General features: G+C 43.8%; 1 protein-coding gene across 3 annotated transcripts in view; it reads right to left on the bottom strand.

The window, feature by feature from the left end:
• Window positions 1-21151, bottom strand: part of LOC143021448 (SLIT-ROBO Rho GTPase-activating protein 1-like) — a 356550-nt gene that overhangs the window by 115328 nt on the left and 220071 nt on the right. Inside the window, exon 1 of one of the 3 annotated variants that reach the window (XM_076178919.1) lies at window positions 16635-16709. The exons of the other annotated variants lie outside the window; for them this stretch is intronic. The gene's annotated coding sequence lies outside the window, so the exon portion shown is untranslated. Of the gene's footprint in view, window positions 1-16634; window positions 16710-21151 lie in introns of those variants that run through there. 3 annotated transcript variants of the gene reach the window in all.

Consider the following 21151-nt stretch of genomic DNA (forward strand, 5'->3'; position numbering starts at 1 on the left):
CTCGCACTCTCTCTCGCTCTCTCTCTATAAAAAAAGAGTAATGTTCAAGAGGCTACACCTCCCAGCTGGTGTCCCGACGGTCGTAACTCGAACCTCCACTAATGCTTAAGGCCTAATACAACAAGGAAATGGCCAGCCCCTGTAAACTTCCCGGGGAAAAAAGTCCTTCAAATTGGCAGAAAATGATGTTTACAATACGGCTTAAGTGCACATTTGTACGGAACAAGATGAGACACAGACACAGTGAAAAGAGAGGAAAAGTGGGAAGACGAGTGAGGGAGAGGGAAGGAGAAAGGGAGGGAGGGAGGGAGGGAGGGAGGGAGGGAGGGAGAGAGAGAGAGAGAGAGAGAGAGAGAGGGAGGGGGGGAGAGATGGGGGGAAGGAGAGATATAAAAGGGGGATATAAAGGAGAGGGGAGACAGGAGATAGAGATAGAGAGAGACAGAGAGAGAGACAGAGAGAGAGAGACAGAGAGAGAGAGAGAGAGACAGACAGACAGACAGAGAGAGAGAGAGAGAGACTGGGGGAAGATACAAGGGAGAGGGAAGACAGAAGAGAGTAACTGAGAGAGAGTGAGAGAGAGCGATCAAAGTAGCTGACAGGCTGATTCCCAAAACTCTTGACGATCTTCACTAACCTTGACCTCTGGCGATCAGGCACAGTGGAACCCCCCCCCCCGCCCACTACCCCACGAAATGTATTTAACTGTGTCGATAGAATACGTTGATCATCACAGTTCCTTGTGTTACTGTCACTGCTCTTGATCTCGGGCGAAACGAGCCACGCCCTCTTCAGTTCCTGGCCAATCGCGTCATACAGAGGCCGTCGTGATTGGTCAAGGAGGAAACGGGGCGTGGCTTATTCCGCCTATGGCCACTACGTTGATGAACAACAGCCGCCCCTCAAATACAATATAAATAAACAAGTAAATAAATGAATAATTATTAAAAAATAAATAAATAAATGAATAGATAACCCTACCCTGCATGGCGTTTTGCCACGCCACAAGAGGCATAGAGGCAGATACACGAGCCCAGAGCAAAGGGTTAAAAAAAAATACCACTCAAGTTTGAATGAAGAGAGAGGGAGATAAAAAAACAGGAGCCTCGACTCGCTACAGTTACAACATCTCATCCAGATAAACAAGTCTAGACAAATGCACACATGCACAGCCATCTTGTATCGAGGGGGACCACTCCCACTCAACCATGGGGGACAAAAACTAAGCGACATTCTAGACCTCTCTCCTACCCCCATCCTCACCCTCCCCTGAGGGTGTCAGGTCACAGGGGGGAAAAATAGCCTCAGGAAGAGACACTCGTCTTACAATAGACACGTTGCTGTAATCTCGTATACCATAGAAATCGACATATAACCTTGTTTATATGATCTGAGAACGTACACAGGCAGATACTGGAAGCCACAACCAACCCTGACTTCTTGCCAGACACGTATGTCTTGTATCTCTTTTCTAAACACACACACACTTCGCAAGAAAATAAGAAAATAAATAAAAAAATACACAAATAAATAAATGGAGATAAATAAATATATAGATCAATAAATGAAAATAGAAATGAAGAATAAGCAAACATACAAAAACACAGTTACAACCTTCCCTTGCCTCAGTGACGGGCAGACTCCAGACACATAATGAAACGTCTTGTTCTCATCCCTGCGTTCTTAACAACAATTAATAGGACACACAGACGCGGATATAAGACACAGAAATAAGACACAGACACCAAGATCCCCCTCCCGAGACCTATGTGCCTAACCTGAGACTGTAGATAAGATTCGAACATCAACTAAGACACTTCCTCCTAGCCCAGACATTCTAACACCACATAACAAGACACGAGACACAGACAGACACAAGACACAGACACACGAGATCCACCCTCCCCAGGCCTCCCACGTGCCTTAGCTGCGGCGCTCGACAAGGTTCGCTCCCACCACCGCCGCCGCCGCCGCCGCCGCCGGCCGTGCGTACGCCGCCTTCCGATCAATAGCGACTCCACATGTGCAGGCCCTGCCTGCCTGCCTGCCTGCCTGCCTGCCATCAAGGCTGTTTCATTCAGGAAGGGGAAGACGCCCTCCCCCCCTCACCCTAGAGCAGCGGGCCAGGCTCGAACGGGGTCCCAGACGGAGGCGCAAGCATGCAAACAAGCAAACAAGCGCAGGAATCGTGATCACGGAGAACTGCTGAGCAACATGGACCCCGCAAGCACAGTCCCGAATCTCAGTACAACGAGAAGCAATCTATGTGGCCCCCCGCTCCCTTCCTTTTGTGTGTGTGTGTGTGTGTGTGTGTGTGTGTGTGTGTGTGTGTGTGTGTGTGTGTGTGTGTGTGCGCGCGTGTGCCTGTGTATCTGTCTCACAAGCGCGCGCGCGCACACACACACACACACACACACACACACACACAAAGGCAATCAGGATGAAGAGGGGAACGTAGTACGACTAAACAAGCAATCAAAACAACTGACATTTGTTAAGGTGTCCAGAGAAAGAACGACGAAGACATTTGGCCCAAACGAGACCGAAACGAAGTCTACTGACGAGGTATATTTGGCAGCAGGAGACATTCCCAAGCCCTCCCGTAGCGAGTGGCACTTCCCTTGTACTCAGGCTATTTCATTCAGCCTACCACTACATAATCAATATTGAAGTATATAAGACAGATGAGGGGTGGGGTGGCGAAGTAAACACACGTGAACTGATGGAGTTTTATTTCTGACGTTTTGTCCTCACCAGGACATGTCGTCTGAAATAAAACTCCAACAGCTCTCTGTGTTTAACTCTCCACACTACATAATCAATATTATCGACCCAATATGGTGACCCGATTATATGGCCACGCCCATTACATGATTCTTCAGTATCATCTGTATATTGTCAATATTTTAATACGAATCGCTGGGTAATACTAATGATTCTATGAAGGTATGTACTGTTATAGTGTGTTTACTTGAACTTATCTGAGACTAACCAGAAATGATATATACAAAACACTGATATATCAATAGTGGCTAAATGAACACTATAAAAACACAAATAGCTCCCCTTCCCTTGTAATACAACTAGGTAAATACATACGTATAAACCTACATATATATATACATAATACATACATAAATATTCGGCTTGCATTAAGCACAAGCATTTCACAGTGAATATATTTCACATTGAATAACGAAGACGACAGTGGCGACGACGTCAACGAAACTATTACTGATGATGAAAATGATATGGTGAAGACGACGGTAATGACGATGACGATGATGATGATGATGATGATGATGATGATGATGATGATGACAATAAAAAACAAATCAACCAACTTCTGCTAATATTGCCACAGAGAAAAGAATTCCGCCACATCACTCACCAAGAATGGCTTATCACAACACTGCACAATGTGCAACCAACACACGGAACTACGAACTCGACACCATAGCATAACACGGAGCGCACAAAGCTGTGTTAACACTGAGAGGACCACATGCATTCCTTTTTTGGCCCAGTAAGAAAAATTTATATATATATATATATATATATATATATATATATATATATATATATATATATTATATACATATATACATTCACTCACACACACTCATTTCTCCTGACCTCTTGAACCCAAAGGGTAAAGCTAGACAAGTTTATTCGGCTCAAACGATTCCATCCAATTTCGCAAAGGTCACTAGAGCGATTGGACTGACGGAAGAGGCTCTGCCAGCTGGCACCCCCCCCCACCACCACCACCACCACAACAACTCATCGCCAAGGTCGCGAGTTCGAATCCCTCCCACCGGAAAGTTTCATTACCAAAGGCGAATAAAATAGACTGACGACAGCCGAGATACAAAGAAACGGACCACACGTTACGCAAGGGCTTAATTGCATTGCAGCTGCAAGGGGAAGAAACCCAGCTGTTCATGAGACAGATTCAACAAGTATTGAAGGGACACAGGCAGCTGCAATAAACTCTAGCTGCTGAAAGGAGCGTTACTAAAGGTGCAGCTGCGAACGAGCCTAAATGCAACTGTGGAAGAAGAGATGCAGCAGAGGCCGAGTCAAGTGCCGCTGGTTCCGGGGACAGCGGAGAGCTTCGGCTGCAAAGACCACTGACGGGGTCAAGTGCAGCTGGTTGGAAGAATGAAAATTTAGGTCAGGTGCAGCTGTGTACTGAAGGAGACCAGTCTAGCTGATGTGATGCACGTGGGCATATAAATAACGGAATGTGTATGTTGCGATAACAAAAATAAGCTGTCTAAAATACAAATGAAGCTGTCCAACCTATACAGCTGCACAAGGGTCATATGCAGCTGCATGAAAGGACGACTTGGCAACAAACGAATGACTATCACAGATGTAGAGCAATATAAGCACACTTATAGGGTAGACATACAGCTGTCATTGACGAAGCTGCACTTGGACTTTGTGCAGCTGCATAAAATGCAACGGGGCTGCAAATAACAACAAGCGGTCATCATATTAAGACAGCAGGGTAGGACTCATTCTAATGGATCTAAATTGGATAAATCTAGATGCAGGAAGGAAACAGGCAAGAACGGGTTGATCAACTATTGGTTTTTCTAAGAGCAGGTTAGATAACTTTATGGATGGTTATGACAGGTGGTAAAGGACATGGAACTACCTAATGTAGGCCTTATGGTCTTTTGTATTCTCCTTCAATCTTATATTACTTCCAGTACATACAGCTGCGGAATAAAACATAGAACTGAAAGTTCCAAATACAGCTGTCCGAGGCAAGTGAAGCTGTACATGGGGAATTGGTGCAGCTGCGAGGAGGCCGAATCTAAGCGTCACCATCTTCGGTCACCCTTTCGTACTGGGTGGCACCTTTCCATCTTTGTTATGGATGTCGTCAAGTGATTTCAAACATCTCCGGGACTCATTACCATAAACAACTCCACCATACCAAGTATCATACCAACAACAGCAATAACAACAACAACAACGCTTTCAATACCGATACTGCCTCGACTGACGTCACTTCAGCCACCACCCTACCACACCCTCCCGTCTCCCCCCCTTTTTCCAAAACCCCCCATGCCCCCCCCCAACCACAGACTACGCTCCCCACCCTTTTCTCCCGCCGCTGAAAGTCATTAAACAAACTTCAGGTATATCACAGTGTAATACATGGGCGGCTCGCACCACGCTGATCCCTCACTCCACATTACTTTCGCCCACTCTACTCCACAGACACACGAGAAAAATGGCTGTCGAAGATTTGGTTTTGATTTTAGCACCCGCACTCAAAAAGGGTGACCATCCCTGCCGTAGGCACGTTCCCCTTTACGAGGGGGTAGCCGATTCAAAGGTTACATCCACTTCGTACTCACTGAAAAAGAAAAGTAAAAAGAAAAAAATCCCATCTCAGCACCTCGTGTCTCCCCTCCATACTGTTCGGGCCAAAAGCAATGTAGCGAGGCATAGCGCTTCCAATGCAGAGCCTGACCAGCTGGAGTTTGTTAGCTTGGACTCGGGAATAAAAAAAAAAAAAAAAAAATTATATATATATATATATATATATATATATATAATATATTATATATATATTATATATATATACTATATATATACTATATATATATACTATTTATATACTATATATATATATATATATATATATATATATATATACATATATATTATAAATAAATTTACAGATTAAGGATAAAAACATGTGGCAAAAGACAAAAGTAAATATTTTTCGCTCTCCCCAATTGGGGAGATAACTTAAAATAAAAATCACCTAACATCCCCTCCACAGACAATAAAAAAATAAACAAACAAACAAATACATACACGACACACATTATGTCACCCGGTCGCAAGGATACAGATACTCGAGCCCCATCGTGGTTTGCCGCCCTCTGATTGGCCGAGCCGACGTCGCGAAAATCCGTTACGTGATGACGTCACGGGGCCGGTGGGTGGGTCATGATCCCATCAGGGTCAGTCCCCCCTTTCCTCTCGTGCCACTTGCCGGCAGGCGATTTTATTCAATTTCGTCACACTCCCTCTGTATGGAAGGAGTGACAACGCCGTCTCTATCTACCCCTTGTGTTCAGGGTGGTACTTTTTCATTTCATTTTCGCTTTCCACTGGCGATTTTATTCATCTGAAGGAAACGAGCACCCTTCACAAGAACGGTCACGACACGCTGAAACAATTCTTTGTTATGGATGGGGATGACAGGCGGTAAGGGGCATGGTACCCCCTAGTGTAGGCCTTATGGTCTATTGCTGTCTCCTCCATTCTTATGTTCTGTCACCAAAGACCTATTGGCCCGTGATCAAGCCGGATGAGCACTATATTAGGTTAAGTGTACACGTCACTATGTCTGACACGTGACGATGACACAAAAGGAAGTGTGACACAAAGCCCAAATGACACATGTGTTTGGCACCTACACACACACACAAACACAAGCGTGCGCGCCACGCTCATGGCGTAATAATTCTTCCACTAATACAGCAAGCCGTTACTGTCCCCCCTAAGCAAGAATGGGCGAAAAGTCGCAGCGTTACCCATTGATCTGACTATACAAGCACCGAGTTCTCATCCGGGAGGGTAATAACTGTCGATCACGACTCCAGCACGTATACACAATTGCACCTATACATAATGATATCGTTTAAAACATTGAGTACACAGCAATCACTCCCACATTATTAACACACACACACACACACACACACACACACACACACACACGCAGAAATACATAACTAGGCACCTTCACCTGATTGGTTGAGAGACAAGAGTGGGTGGAGCCCGATTCTATAAATAGCAGCTGGTGCGAATTGTGACAAGGATGCGAGGACACCCCCCCTCCCCCCCTACATTAGTTCTTCATGCATGCAGCATGCAGTCTGGCAGGCAGCCAGGCAGGCAGGCAGGCATCCTAGCGTGTAACAATGCATACATGCATTATCATCCTCTTCATCAGTGATGTTGCTGTCATTAATATTTTGTTGATTTAATTATGTTATTCTTCGTTATTATTGTCACTTATTTTCTTCTGCATCCAACATTGGGATGGACTAGAGTTGATATTGACAATGTATTCTAGTGCAAATAGAACGGATTACCCAAATTACTATTATCATTATAACTATCATTATTATATATATACATATATATATATATATATATATATATATATATATATATATTATATATATATATACACATATATCATTGGTCATGGCTGAAAGATATAACGAGACCAAATTACGGAGTCATTCATGACTCCGCCCACGACCCTGATGACGTAAGAACCAAGAACAGCTGCGATTGGCTACTAAAACCTCAACAACCAATCACGACTTTGGAAGAAGGCGTGCCCCGCCCCCCATAATGACCAACATAAGAACGTAGGAATGGAGGAGACTGCAAGAGACCATAAGGCCTACACTGGGCAGTTCCATGTCCTTTACCATCTTTCATTCCTTTCCAAAAGTTATCTAATCACCTCTTAAAACGATCAATTGTTTCAGCACTCGATACAAGTTCACTACGTCTATTTCATTCGTTAACTACTATATTGGTAAACCAGTTGTCTATTTCCTTAAATCTAAAACCCCTGTCGCCAGATGATTTCATTAATATCCGTGTCGAAAAGACCTGGGTACGGTTCCCAACAGCCATCGGGCGTGGGCTGACTGCTTGGGCCATTTCATCGCCTAATAAAAGCAAAATAAAGTAAAAAGCAAAAAAGCAAAACTCACTACCTGGATTATGAAAAACATATTGCAATCGAAACAGAATTGGACTTGTCACAGCACACACTTCTTTTGTTTGGTTTTGATATTTATTTATTTCAATCTAGTATTATTAAGCATGTCTTTATCATCATGCCATGAAGCGTGTCACACTGTCTCGTACGGCTACTACAGAAAGTACCCGGATAGCGAGCATGGAACGTGCTTATGCAGTACTGTTGCTTATCACCGCCAGCCTAAGCCGTTTACGACTACAAAAAGACTGAAAAGTATACACACACACACACACACACACACACATACACACACACGCGAGCGCGTGAGTGAAAAAACATATAGTTGCAACCGCGGTTCATCATTCGTATGCACCGACATCAAGCACGATCTGTGACGTCATTCACGATCTATGACGTCACACCAGCGTCCGGGCGCCCGGAAGCTGACGAGTCGTGACTTTGCATCTGGATGAGCATTCCGGAACCAGAGGAGCGTGCCTTCCCATATATATGTATGTATGTATATATATGCATGTGTGGGTGTTAAATACGTGTGTGTGTGAGTCTGTGTATGTGTATTTGTAATGATACACACAGGAGACTGGTAAGAAGAGTTATTTCTTTAAACGACGGTAGGGGGAGGGAGTGTGGGGGAGGACGGGGATGAGGCAAGAGGGATTCGTCAATAATATTAATAAAATCGCTTCGCGTCAATCAGAAAAATTCTAAAAGAAATATTCACCGACAAATAGACACACACACACACACACACACACAGAGAGAGAGAGAGAGAGAGAGAGAGAGAAAGGAGAGAGAGAGAGAGAGAGAAGGAGAGAGAGAGAGACCAAAATGCGAGTAAAACAAACAGCAACAGTTGTGACCATTATACCCTGAATATAAATTGCGAAAAGGGCGATAGAAACAACCCTCGGAATGATACGCTTTGGATCGAAACAAATTGGGAAACGTAAGGTTAACGCAAAGATAGACAGGAATGATTTAGTTAGCAGACAGGTAGACAGGAAAGTCACGATGAAAGGAACAGAAAACAGATGCAAACGGTGACACATTGCATAACGTTACGTTACGTGACACGAGATGTTACGTCACATTTTACGTTACATGACATGTTACATGCCGCGTTAATTCATGTTACGTTATGTGGCACGTCACGCTACTGACACGTTACGTTACATGCCACGTTATACCACGTTACGCTACGTGATGTTGCGTGACCTCAAATGAAGAGGTATGACGATATCTCCTCATCGCGAGGATTGTGGCACAAATTGATCGGTACATTGCGAGCCTAATCATAAAGATAAGGTATCAGGATTGCGTACCAATCCTTTCAAGGTCACATTTGGTTAACATTAATTAAGTAACATGACTCAATTAGCTTATCAAACTCTTGAGACCTAATCTTTCCTGTTAAACAAGGATTAAGTTTTAATAATTTAATACGAAGTTACGGGGCCCTGAAATTTTGGGGTCATGTCACCCTAATGGTTTAAGAATGCGTGGACGCAAGTGGGACAGCTATACGAGTGAATTGTTGACCCAGTCAGTAATTTACTGAAAAATACAAAATATAGTATGAATGGACAGCTACAGTGAGTACTTACTGTATGTTCCTATGTTCAATTTCCTTTGCATGACAAGGTAACTGATCAAATATGCATTGGGTGATTTACAAACTGACCATATATGCATTGGGCGATTTACACACTAAGCATTTAAGAGTTCAAAAATATGGAGTCATCCTTGTAAATCATTCAGGTAGATCTAAACGTACACACCCATGTGCACATATAAATACGTACACATTAGCTACATACACACACAAACCTTAAAACAAAAACACATCACAGAGCGCTAGTAACGACTCTCGACTCAACAAGTGACTCCTCCCCTGGAGTCCCTAACTAAACTCCCCCGGGGGTTAGCGAGGTCTATTTACCCTGTGGCTGTCTAAATCCCAGCTGGGAACATCTGTAGAACAGGTGCCGAACCTCCCCCCAGGGTCGGTCCAAATTGGGACTCCATCGAAGAAAACTTTGTTTACAAACACAAACCCCTTTGCCCGTCTTAACGATACACATCACATAGCACTATGGATGTGTGTGTGTGTGTGTGTGTGTGTGTGTGTGTGTGTGTGTGTGTGTGTGTGTGTGTGTGTGTGTGTGTGTGTGTGTGTGTGTGTGTGTGTGTGTGTGTGTGTGTGTGTGTGTGTGTGTGTGTGTGTGTGTGTGTGTGTGTGTGTGTGTGTGTGTGTGTGTGTATATATATATATATATATATATATACATATATATATATACCCACACACATATGTGCCGACGGCTTTTTCTCCCTTACGAGGGAGGTAGCCAAAGTCAATGGCATAAATCCACTCCCACCCATTTCAACCCCACATACTCTACTCCCATTCACCACCCCTCCCAACCTCTTTCCTTGCCTCCTCCTGGATGAAGGATCATCCCTACATCTCGCCCACTGCCCTGGGTCAAATGCAATGTAGCAAGATACGGCACATCCACAGCAAGGCCGCTCCATTTAATCGGCGACCGCCCCCGCCCTTTTCCGTCCCTTCATGCAGAAAAAGAGAAGACGGGGAGAAATCCCTTCGGGCTGCGTCAAAATATAATTCACACATACTTCCTCACCCCCCATCCCCCACCCACTCCCTTCCATGCATCACAGCATTATTCATACACAACCATTTTCCACTGACTCCTATCTTCCGTCTTCTCCCTTCCTTCCTCAACAGACATTCCCCTCTTTCCCAATGTCCCCTTTACCCCATCCATCCATCTCATCCTCGGTCACCCCCTCATGTTCACCTCCTCCATCTCTGCCTTCCACACCTCTTTTACTAATCTTTCTTCACTTATCTTTCCATGCGTCCAAACCATCCCAATATTTTTTCATCAACCCTATCTCTCAACTCCCTTTCCACCCCAATTCTCCTCACCTCGTTTCTCACTCTATCCAGCCTAGTAATCCCTACCATACTTCTCAGGATTTCTTCGCAAACACATTTAATCTCTTCCTCTCTTCTATTCCATGTTTCTGCCCCATATAGTGTTGTCGGCACAATCAATCCTTCATACAATCTCCTCTTAGCATCCATTCCCAAAAGTCTATTTCTCATTACACTTTTTAATCCAAGCCATTTCCTTGCTTCTCTCAATCTATATTCTTCCTCCACCTCCACTCCTCCCTTTCCTGCCACATTCACATCCAAGTATCTAAAGTTATCCACTTCCTCCAGTCTCTCTCCCTTAATACTCACTTCCAATTTGCTGCCATCCTCTCCCCTTGTACATCTCATCACCTTACTTTTACCCACATTTATCTTCAACTTCCTTCTTTCGCACACCTTCCCAAACTCCGCCACTAACTTCCTTAATCCCTCCTCTGATAGTTCCACAAGCGCAGTGTTGTCAGCAAACAGCAACTGGATTATCTCCTATTTTTCTCCATTTTCTTTAACCATCTCCAATCACCTCCCCATTACCCTTACGTTTACCTCTCGCACCACCCCATCCATGTACAAATTGAACAGCCAGGGTGACATAACACATCCCTGACGAAGTCCCACCTTTACCTTAAACCACTCACTCTCTCCATTTGTAATTCTAACACAGGCTCAACTACTCTCGCAGAAAATCTTGACTGCTCTTAACAGTTTTCCTCCTATACCATACATCTGCAATACCTCCCACATTGCCTTCCTGTCTACCCTGTCATAAGCCTTTTCCAGATCCATAAAGGCCCATACAACACCCTTACTTTTCCCTAAAGCTTTCTCACATATCTACCTTACCACAAAAACCTGATCCACACAACCCCTACCTGTCCTAAACCCATACTGTTCTTCATCAATTACTCCCTCTGTTTCTCTCCTAATCCTCTCGATCAAAACCCTCCCATAAGCCTTCCCAACTACACTCAACAAACTGATTCCTCTGAAAATACTACACTCATACTTGTCCCCTTTTCCCTTGTAGAGTGCAATTATACAGGCACTCCTCCGGTCCTCCGACACTCTGCCCTATTATAGACAAACATTAAACAACCTCACCAGTCAGTCCACCATCACTGTATATACCTCTCTCTCTCTCTTTTGACACTCCGCATGACATCCATCCAAACCAGGTGCCTTCCCTACTCTCATAATTTTAATAGCTGCTTTCACCTCATCTTTCTTTATTTCTTCTCCATTTTCCTGATTCATCGCTGTCTTCTTCTTAGCATTTCCCACTGAAACTTTCTTTCCCTCCCTATGCTCCTTCACATTTAGTAACTCCCTAAAATACTCTGCCCATCTTTCTCTTACTGCCGTCTCTTCCATTATCACATCTCCATCTGCAACTTTTAATAATTCTTCTCTACATGATTCGCCTCCTCTTCCTCTCTTAATTTCCTTCCAAAACATTTTTTTATTACTTTCCAAAAGTTCTGTCATACTCTTACCCCATTTCACATCTGTTTTCCTCTTTCCCTCCTTTATTTTATGCATTACTTCTCTTTTCTCTGTAGCTCTCACATGATTCTTTCGTCCTATCTTGTAACCAATCAGTGGATGCTCGTTTCCTCTCTTCTACAACCTTTTTTCCTTCATCATCCCATCACTCACTACCCTTTTTTATATTTCTTCCCGTCTTCCTGGTTCCACACACCATCTTCGAACACATTGTTATTCCCTCCTTGAAATATCCCCATTTCTCCTCTACTCCTATTTCTACTCTACCCTTCACTCCCTCCCACTCCTCTCTCAGCTTCTTGTACTCCTTTTTTTCTCATTTAAACATTTTACTCTAAGCACCTCCCTACCTTCTGTCCTTTTTCCTCTCTCTCCATCTACCCTCCACTCTCAATTTACCTTCCACCAAAAAATGATATTCCACCGCTATCCCCTTAGAACATGTATATCCAAAATTCTTCCTACTCTTCTCGTGGTTACCGCTAAATAGTCCATTAAAGCCCTATCTATCACCCTTCCACCCACCACCTTCTCCCATATGTACTTATGCTTGACTTTCTTCCTAAACACTGTATTTATCACCAACTCTCTAGACACATCTCCACCATCATCTCTCCACTACGATTTTTTCCTGGAACTTGACACTTTCCAATCACTACGTCCATTGGTTCGTCTCCTACCCTAGCATTGAGATCTCCCAATATCACTACAATATTTCTCCCTCAACCTTATATATATATATATATATATATATATATATATATATATATATATATATATATATATATTATATATATGTATATATATATTACATATATATATTATATATATTACATATATATTATATATATACACACACACACATATATATATATATATATATATACATTTATATACACATATAACACACACACATAAACACACACACACACACACATAAACACACACACACACATATATATATATATATATATATATATACACACATATATATGCTAATAAGAAACGCTGGAAACTTGTGTTCAATTATGCAAGAGTGTGTGGTTACTCTTGCATACATACATATATATAATATACATATATACTCATATATATATATATATATATATATATATATAATATACATATATACTCATATATATATATATATATATATATATATATATATATATATGGGAAAGATATTGGTTTAGGCAACTGGTGAGCGCCTTCTGGCATATGTTCAACGTCTTACCTTTCAATTAATGCCTATAGTTAAACACACATAAATAGAATCAATTGTCTGTGTGTGTGTGTGTGTGTGTGTGTGTGTGTGTGTGTGTGTGTGTGTATGCGTGTGTGCGTATGTGCATGCTTTTTCATACATGAGTTTGTCTATGTGTTGTCTATATGTATCTGCTTGTCTATGCATGTGTTTGTCTATGTATGTGTTCGTTTGTGTGTGTGTGTGTGTGTGTGTGTGCGTGTGTGTGTGTGTGTGTGTGTGTGTGTGTGTGTGTGTGTGTGTGTGTGTGTGTGTGTGTGTGTGTGTGTGTGTGTATGTATTTGTGTGTATTCATGTGTGTGTTTGTTTTTGTGTTTAAGTATGTGTTTAAGTATGAATTCGTCTGTGTGTGTGTGTTTCTAACTATAATAAGCACAATACGAACAACGTTTGTCTGTGCTTCCGTTTCTCTTATAAACACACACACACACACACACACACAATGTTATCTTTATGGTATTTAGTCTATGACACTCTATAGTTATTACATTAGAGTATGTTACGATACTGTGACAGATAAATAAATAAATATATAAATTATTACATCAGAGTGTTACGATACTATAACAGATAAATGAATAAATAAATAAATATATAAATAACAACTTACTAAATAAGTAAGCATATGACAATATCTTACAGGAAACAGTGACTGAATAAAAAATACAAATATTTAAACTTAAATTAATACACAATGTGGTACGAGTGTAGGATGACAGTGTCCCCAGAAGATTTTATTCAGTAGAATTGTGGTATAGCCTTAAGAAAAATATTTAAAGACTACCGTTTCCTCTAGTTTCACCGACCGAAAACCCGCGGCCCCACAGAGGCTGGCAACGATCCTCGAGACCTCCCACAGACTTCTCTGAGATGAAACATTGGACTAAATATCTGTGTTGTAAGAAGTAGGAGAATTGTTCCAAAGTCACCAGTTAAGACCAATAAGATGAAAGGGATCAGTCGCCGGTTGCCAGGTTTCCTTATGTGAATTAGTGAAGGAAACACAGTTGAATTTTTAAATATTTTGGTCCCAGTTCGGAAACAGAGTCCCAGCCCCTCAAGGGTCCACTTCCAGCTGGATGTTGGGGTGCTGGTGGGTTTTCAAGACGAACTGGAGGGAGATGACTCTCCCCGACGTCCGTCTCACGCGACTACTACATGCAGATACCAGTCCCGCTGATCCCAAGTGTCCCACGGTCTTATTAGGGTCTCGATCGATATGGTCTGTGTTCAGACTGGGGTCCATCCCTCAGTGGCAGCAAACGTATTTATAACTAAACAAATAGACCAGAAACGTACATATACATATGTGGAATGAATCAATAGTCTGCCTGGGAGCTTGCCAGACATCCAAAGGGTCGAAGAAGGGTGCGTGCCGCTAAGTGGTGTCATGGAGTTTCTCTCTACGCCATGTATGTACTGTATGTACGTATGTATGTGTATGTATGTATGTGTGCGTATATATATATATATATATATATATATATATATATATATAGTATGCTTATTATAGCAAGCCTATATTGCAAATAGCCAAGTATAAATTATATAGCAGCATTCATTATTCATACCTCCATTTCAAATATTAAAGATATATTGTTGACTGGATTGTTTAATATTTACACATCTATACTATATAGCAGATGCCCTTGTTTACCCCCATAAAGAAACCCTTCATTGATTTTCATCTGACTGATGCCATATGATTTTATTCAATTTAAGAAATTTCAACGTTACTGTCAGGGTTAAAAGCTTCGAATCTGGTCTGTCTACTGATGAATGAAATTATAATATTCAACATTTGCATTGCAGATACGTATCACACGCATCATTAAGACATACGCGGGGTTGGCACATTGGTGCATGGACGAGGTAACGATACCTTCGCCTACTACACAACAAGACGACTTCACGTAGTTACAACAAACCATGGATCCTTGACGTCACCCGTGGCACAACGATACGCCACAGGTTGAACATACGACTTCGTATTTTGGTGTAGGGGTGGGGCGGCGAGGTGGGGAGGGGAGGGGGAGTGAAGTGGGGGAGGGGGGAGGGGGGAGCTGCGCCAGCCCCCGCCTTTAGCACCATCCCGGCTGCTGCACGTAATTCACGTAAAAGCCGGCGCACGTTCACGTAACTACGTGGCAGAAGAGTACATCACACCGTCACATCTTGTTCAGTACTAACACGTCACACGGGGGAATGAACACATGAACAAGTTCACAAATATTTCTGGGACCCCTATGTTCACTGGTTTCTGTTCAAATATCGTACACGTACACATACACACACACACACATACACACACACGCCGCTGCCAGCTCGTTGCCATACGAGCTGATCATACTTGCCACCCCCTACGCCACCACCATCACCCTTGTCCATGGGGGTAGTAGATATTGTAGCATTTTCACTCCTGATTCCCCCCACTCCCACTCCCACTCCCACACGAGGGTGGGGGACCTTCCACAATCCCCCGTTGAGGAAGGAGTCCTCTCCACGGTCAACTTCCGACGCCCGGCGCCTTCCGTCGACATCGCCTTCCTCGACGTTTAAGGTCTTGTCCAAGATCCTAACGAGGATAACGAACACAAAGATCGTAACTCCCGACGCAGACGACGACGAAGTCTGTGGCCTCTTCGACAGCCGAGTCTGCTGCTGTTGCCGTCACGGAGTATGCAAGTCGCACAGCAGAGTCCATACCAGCTGCCCGCCTCAATCCTCCCGTCGGTCGGTCGCCTTGTGAACGCTGTGCATCTGCTGCAGCAGATGCCGAAACAGTTATCTGCTTCGTCAGGTGTTTTTCGGAGGGGAGAAGTAATCTTTACGAAGACGACTATGGGGGAAACAACGCCTCCAAGGATTCCTCTGGCACCACCACCAACCACGGCCTTCCTTCTCCATCTCCTCCGCCACCAACTCCTCCTCCTCCTCCTCCTCTTCCCACACAAACCCACTCTTCTCCTGTCCACATTTGTTTCCCCCCCGCACAGGGCCCTAGGGGGGCCTCAGGGCCACCCTGGACGACGTGGCCACCCCTGGCACCACACTCCTTACGGGGTCCACGGTTCAGGCGACGTGGCCGGGGACACTAAGGACGCAGGAGAGGAACCTACGAACTGAAGGGAGGAGGATGCAACACGACCCTGCAGAGACGCGTACGTGTTCGCGCTAAAGAACCGAGAGAGACTGGCTGGGCTGCTGCGGCCTGCGGGAGAAGGGGACGACGGAGGAGGAGGAGGCGGCGGCGGCGGTGGGGGGAGACGGGGTTGAGGGAGGGAAGGAGGGAGGAGGGGGCTGCCGAGCGAGGGAGCCTGCGCTCTCCAGACCTCCAAGGTTGTCAATGGTGGCTGGCACTGAGGAGACTCCTTGGCTGGCACCTTACACGCCTCTCCATGGCATCCCGAACAGGAGACCCCAAGACGATGCAAGACCCTTCGATCACGAACTAAACTGCCCCGAGTCCAACACAGCCTTGAATCACGTGCTGGACCTCCGATTGACAGTTACTACCCTACCGAAGGAGAGCTCAGACCTCAAAAAAGTCCAATCAGAAGTCAATGGTTTGACTACACATAAACATCCATCCTCTTGCTCAAAAGGACGGTAACAGCCTGCTGTCTTAGTAAAAGCTTTCACGTCGTGAGCACAGCGCGATCTCTGTACTACAGCATGAAAGCCCGACACGATAGTTACTACACCAGCAAACCGTGTGTGTGTGTGTGTGTCTGTGTGTATGTGTGTGTGTGTGTGTGTGTGTGTGTGTGCGCGACCAGGTGTGCATTGAGTGCGTGTGTGTGTTAAAGTATGCGTGAATTAGTTTGAGTATGCGGGCGTGCGTATACGCGCGTGCATATGTGCGTGAATCATGTGCGTTGTGTGTGTGCGTGAACGCGCGTGTGTATGTGCGATATGTGCGTGCATGTGCAGTGTGTGCGTGTGTGCGAGCGTTGGTGTGGGCGGTACGTTAGTAAGAGATCGATAGTCTCCCTAAACAACCCCCGTCACAACCCACTCACAACCCCTCACAACCCTCCCTCGTCCTCAACCTCCCAAACCTATGACTTCACTCCCTTACTGTGGTGCACCTAACATATTTCATGATGAACCTCGAGCGTCTGCCCTCCAAGGGGCAACCACTTCGAGTACGACGTTCTTCAAGAGAACGAGATCTCTCCATCAAGTACTCGCGAAGTATGCGACAGTCACACACGTCTTATACGCCGGTACTAGCTGGAAGATATCTCGACGCCTAACAATACCCCCCCTTCCCCCCAGCAACTACCGACCCCAGCACCCCTAGCCCTTTCCCCCACCTTCCCCCAGCTCCTTCCCCTCGTCTCTCGTACCGTCAGCCCATCTCAACCCATTTCTTCCCCATAAAAACCCATCCTCGTACCCATTGACACCTTCAACACAGTGACACACTTATTGGATTTTATTCTGGCTGACGATAGAGGATTTAAAGCAGTTGACGGGACGAAACCTGCCTTGAATGGGGCTTAGGTCGACCATGACCCTTCTTCAGGCACGAGACCATCCCCTAAGCCGCTTGAAATCGCTTGTATTTAGCCAGAAGAAAATCAATACAGCGCGTCACTGCGTTGAAGGTGTGTGACATCCCGGCCAGACTTGTACATTCTGGTCTCCCAGTGGATGACTGCGGACCCCCATAAACAATTTTCCTGGCCATTATGCCCCCCAACCCCCGGAGAAGGGGGCAAAGACCCCTCCCATCCCCCAAATAGTATGGGGGGCTTCCATAACCCCGCCCAACCCGCGCTCTGTGATCAATCATCAACTTCCCAGCCTTTTTCTTTTTTTCTTCTTCTTTCTCTTTTCTTCATTTGTATATGAAGCGGTGGAGTCCTGCTATAGAGATGCTGTGTCTTCCTGCATTGCTTTTGAGCCTGGCAGCGGGCGAGAGACAAAGAAGTAAAAGAATAACAACTCCCCAAACCATGAAATCAAGTCTCAGACCATCAATGTGGACCCTAAAATCGGCTTAAATCCAGACTCTTCCCAAATCCCTCGGGTTTTCCAGGAAGTCTTCTCCCAAATCCAGTTCCCAGTGCCTTAACGCGGTATGCATACGAACTGTGAGCCTAAGTGTATCATCAAGAAACACGCGCGCGCGCGCACACACACACACACACACACATATATATATATATATATATTTACAGTATACATATACGCCACTCATACATTTATATACATTTAATAATGTCTCCATTTCCATCTCTCAATTAAACGATACGCTGCCTCACTACATTAGTTTGCACTTGGCTTCTCTGATGCTTTTACCTTTCCGAATAGTTTTTTTTTTTTTCTATACGATATATGCTTCTTCTATTCTCTGGTCTTTGATTTTTATTGACAAGTTTGTCCTGTTCATTTCTCTAGCGTATCCCCCTTGATTCTAATTTGTAAAAAAAAAAAAAAAAAAAAATCGTTAGGTCATTTCTCACTTCGGATAATTATTATTATTATTATTATTATTATCATTATTATTATTATTTTACTCCCTACCTTAGTAGTTGTTTCAGTTATGATATTCAACAAATTGAGATTGATGACCTCGTTATTTCTCTGAGGTTAGAATTTCTAATATTAATCTAAAATTCATATTTGTCACTTTTTACCCTCTCTAGGCTTATTTACGCCTTGAAAACTAATTCATTTCTCTCAGCTCTGAAAATAAATTCACCGGTGCAACCTACCACTTTGCGGTCACTAAGCATAGACACTTTTATAACAGTAACATTTAGTTCTTTGTTGTTCCATCTGAACTGCTCTTAGTCTATATATGACTTATATATTTTTAGAACGTGTTCATTATTCTTGTACTGCATTTCCCTCTAAAATTTACGAGTAACTTACCTGTGTCATTTCTCTTATCTCTTCCAGGCTTCCCGATGCATAACCCTCATGCCACATTCTTGCCCCACTCTGGCATTAAAATCTCCAATTTCCAACAAGCGCTCTTATGTTTCTTGGTCCATTACCCGACATCACAGAATGATTCAATTTCTTTGTGTGGAACCTGTGAAACAGATGCATAACCTTCCCGACAGCTGACACCTTGACGGTGGTGAGTAGGTTCGAGTATCTTTATGATAACTGGAGTTACGTCGATTGAAAGTGAAAAATTCACCCAAAGCAAACAGGTCTGGTACGAAAGATAAAGGGGAGGAGGATGAGTTGGGGAAGGGGGGAGGGGGAGGGGGGAGGGGGAGGAGGAGGAGAAAGGAGGGAGGAGGAAGAAGGTAGGGGGGGAGGGGGAGGATAGAGTGCGAAATGCAAAAGAGTGGTAGGGGGAATGTGGAAAGGGGATTGGAAGTGTGGGAGGGGGAGGGGAATAGGGGGAGGGGAGGGGAATAGGGGGAGGGGAGGGGGGGGAGGGGGAGAGGGAGTGCATTGCATTTTGTCTGCAATAACCAGCGTTTCTATCCTTGGGGAAGATATCCACCGATGCGTTGCCACAGAAGTGGTAAATTAAATGCCTAGGGAAATTAGCAGAACGAAGGGATCAATTCATCAGCCATCCGTAGTCCATTACTGAACAAAGGCCTCTCCCAAACTATTCCATAGGTCGCACAATAGGGCCGTTATCTCCTTTGTCACTCCTGCAAGCTTCTCTATCTCGCCCTTCAATTTTCTGTCAGATTTCTTTCTTCCACGCTTCCCGTTGCGGCGTCCAGTCAGTAAAACAATTCCTCCATCGCCCATTTTTCTTTCAGGCTAACGTCTTCTGCTCCCTTATCGCCTCCACAATATCTTTCACTCCAGTCTTATCTCTCAACTTGCCCTCTTCGTGTCTTTCAGCGTTTTTTCAGCACAAATCTCTCCATTCTCCTCTGCGCACTTCTTAGATTCACCTTCATCACCTTCACCAACTTCCAAGTCACTCATCCTTAGATCATAGCTGGCATTTCATATTGATTGTAAATTTTGAGTTTTATGGAGGTAGAGTCTCTCATCATGTTCTTATTTTTGTCAAACATTTTCCAGCCAATTGTGACGCATTTTTATACATATTTCATCGTCTTTAATTATTTTTTCATCAGACCTAAATCGTTATATTCTGTAAGTTCTTCGACATTAACACCATTAATTACAATTGCTTTACTTTGAAATTTCGAGCTGAACATTACTGTGGTTTTACTCTTACTCATCTTCAAGCCTATTTTGAGACTCAGCATATATATATATATATATATATATATATATATATATATATATATATATATATATATATATATATATATATATATCTTGCAAGTCTTTTTTTCCGTCCCTACACCTGCAACCTGGAAGCACCTCCCGACCACGTTCAGTACCTGTTGTAAACATCTTTTCCAGGTGTCGACCAGTCCGTTCACGCTCTCCTTCCTTCCACTGGGAGTCCACTGGAAATCTCTTACTCCTGACATTTTTCCTCTAGGACTTGGAATCTTCCCGTAAATCTATTCACTTGTCTACTGATTTATTTTCATATTCTGTTCCAAACTGGTTATATTCTCGCTTCTGTCATTTTTCGAATTGGGTCTCCGTACATATTCTACTTTTGTGACACTTTGAAGTCTTAGTATATATATAAAACATAACATTTCAAAAATCTCTCGTTTTG

This window comes from Oratosquilla oratoria, chromosome 42 (genome assembly GCF_046742065.1).
Source record: "Oratosquilla oratoria isolate Oo_2021 chromosome 42, ASM4674206v1, whole genome shotgun sequence".
NCBI classification, from domain to species: domain Eukaryota; kingdom Metazoa; phylum Arthropoda; class Malacostraca; order Stomatopoda; family Squillidae; genus Oratosquilla; species Oratosquilla oratoria.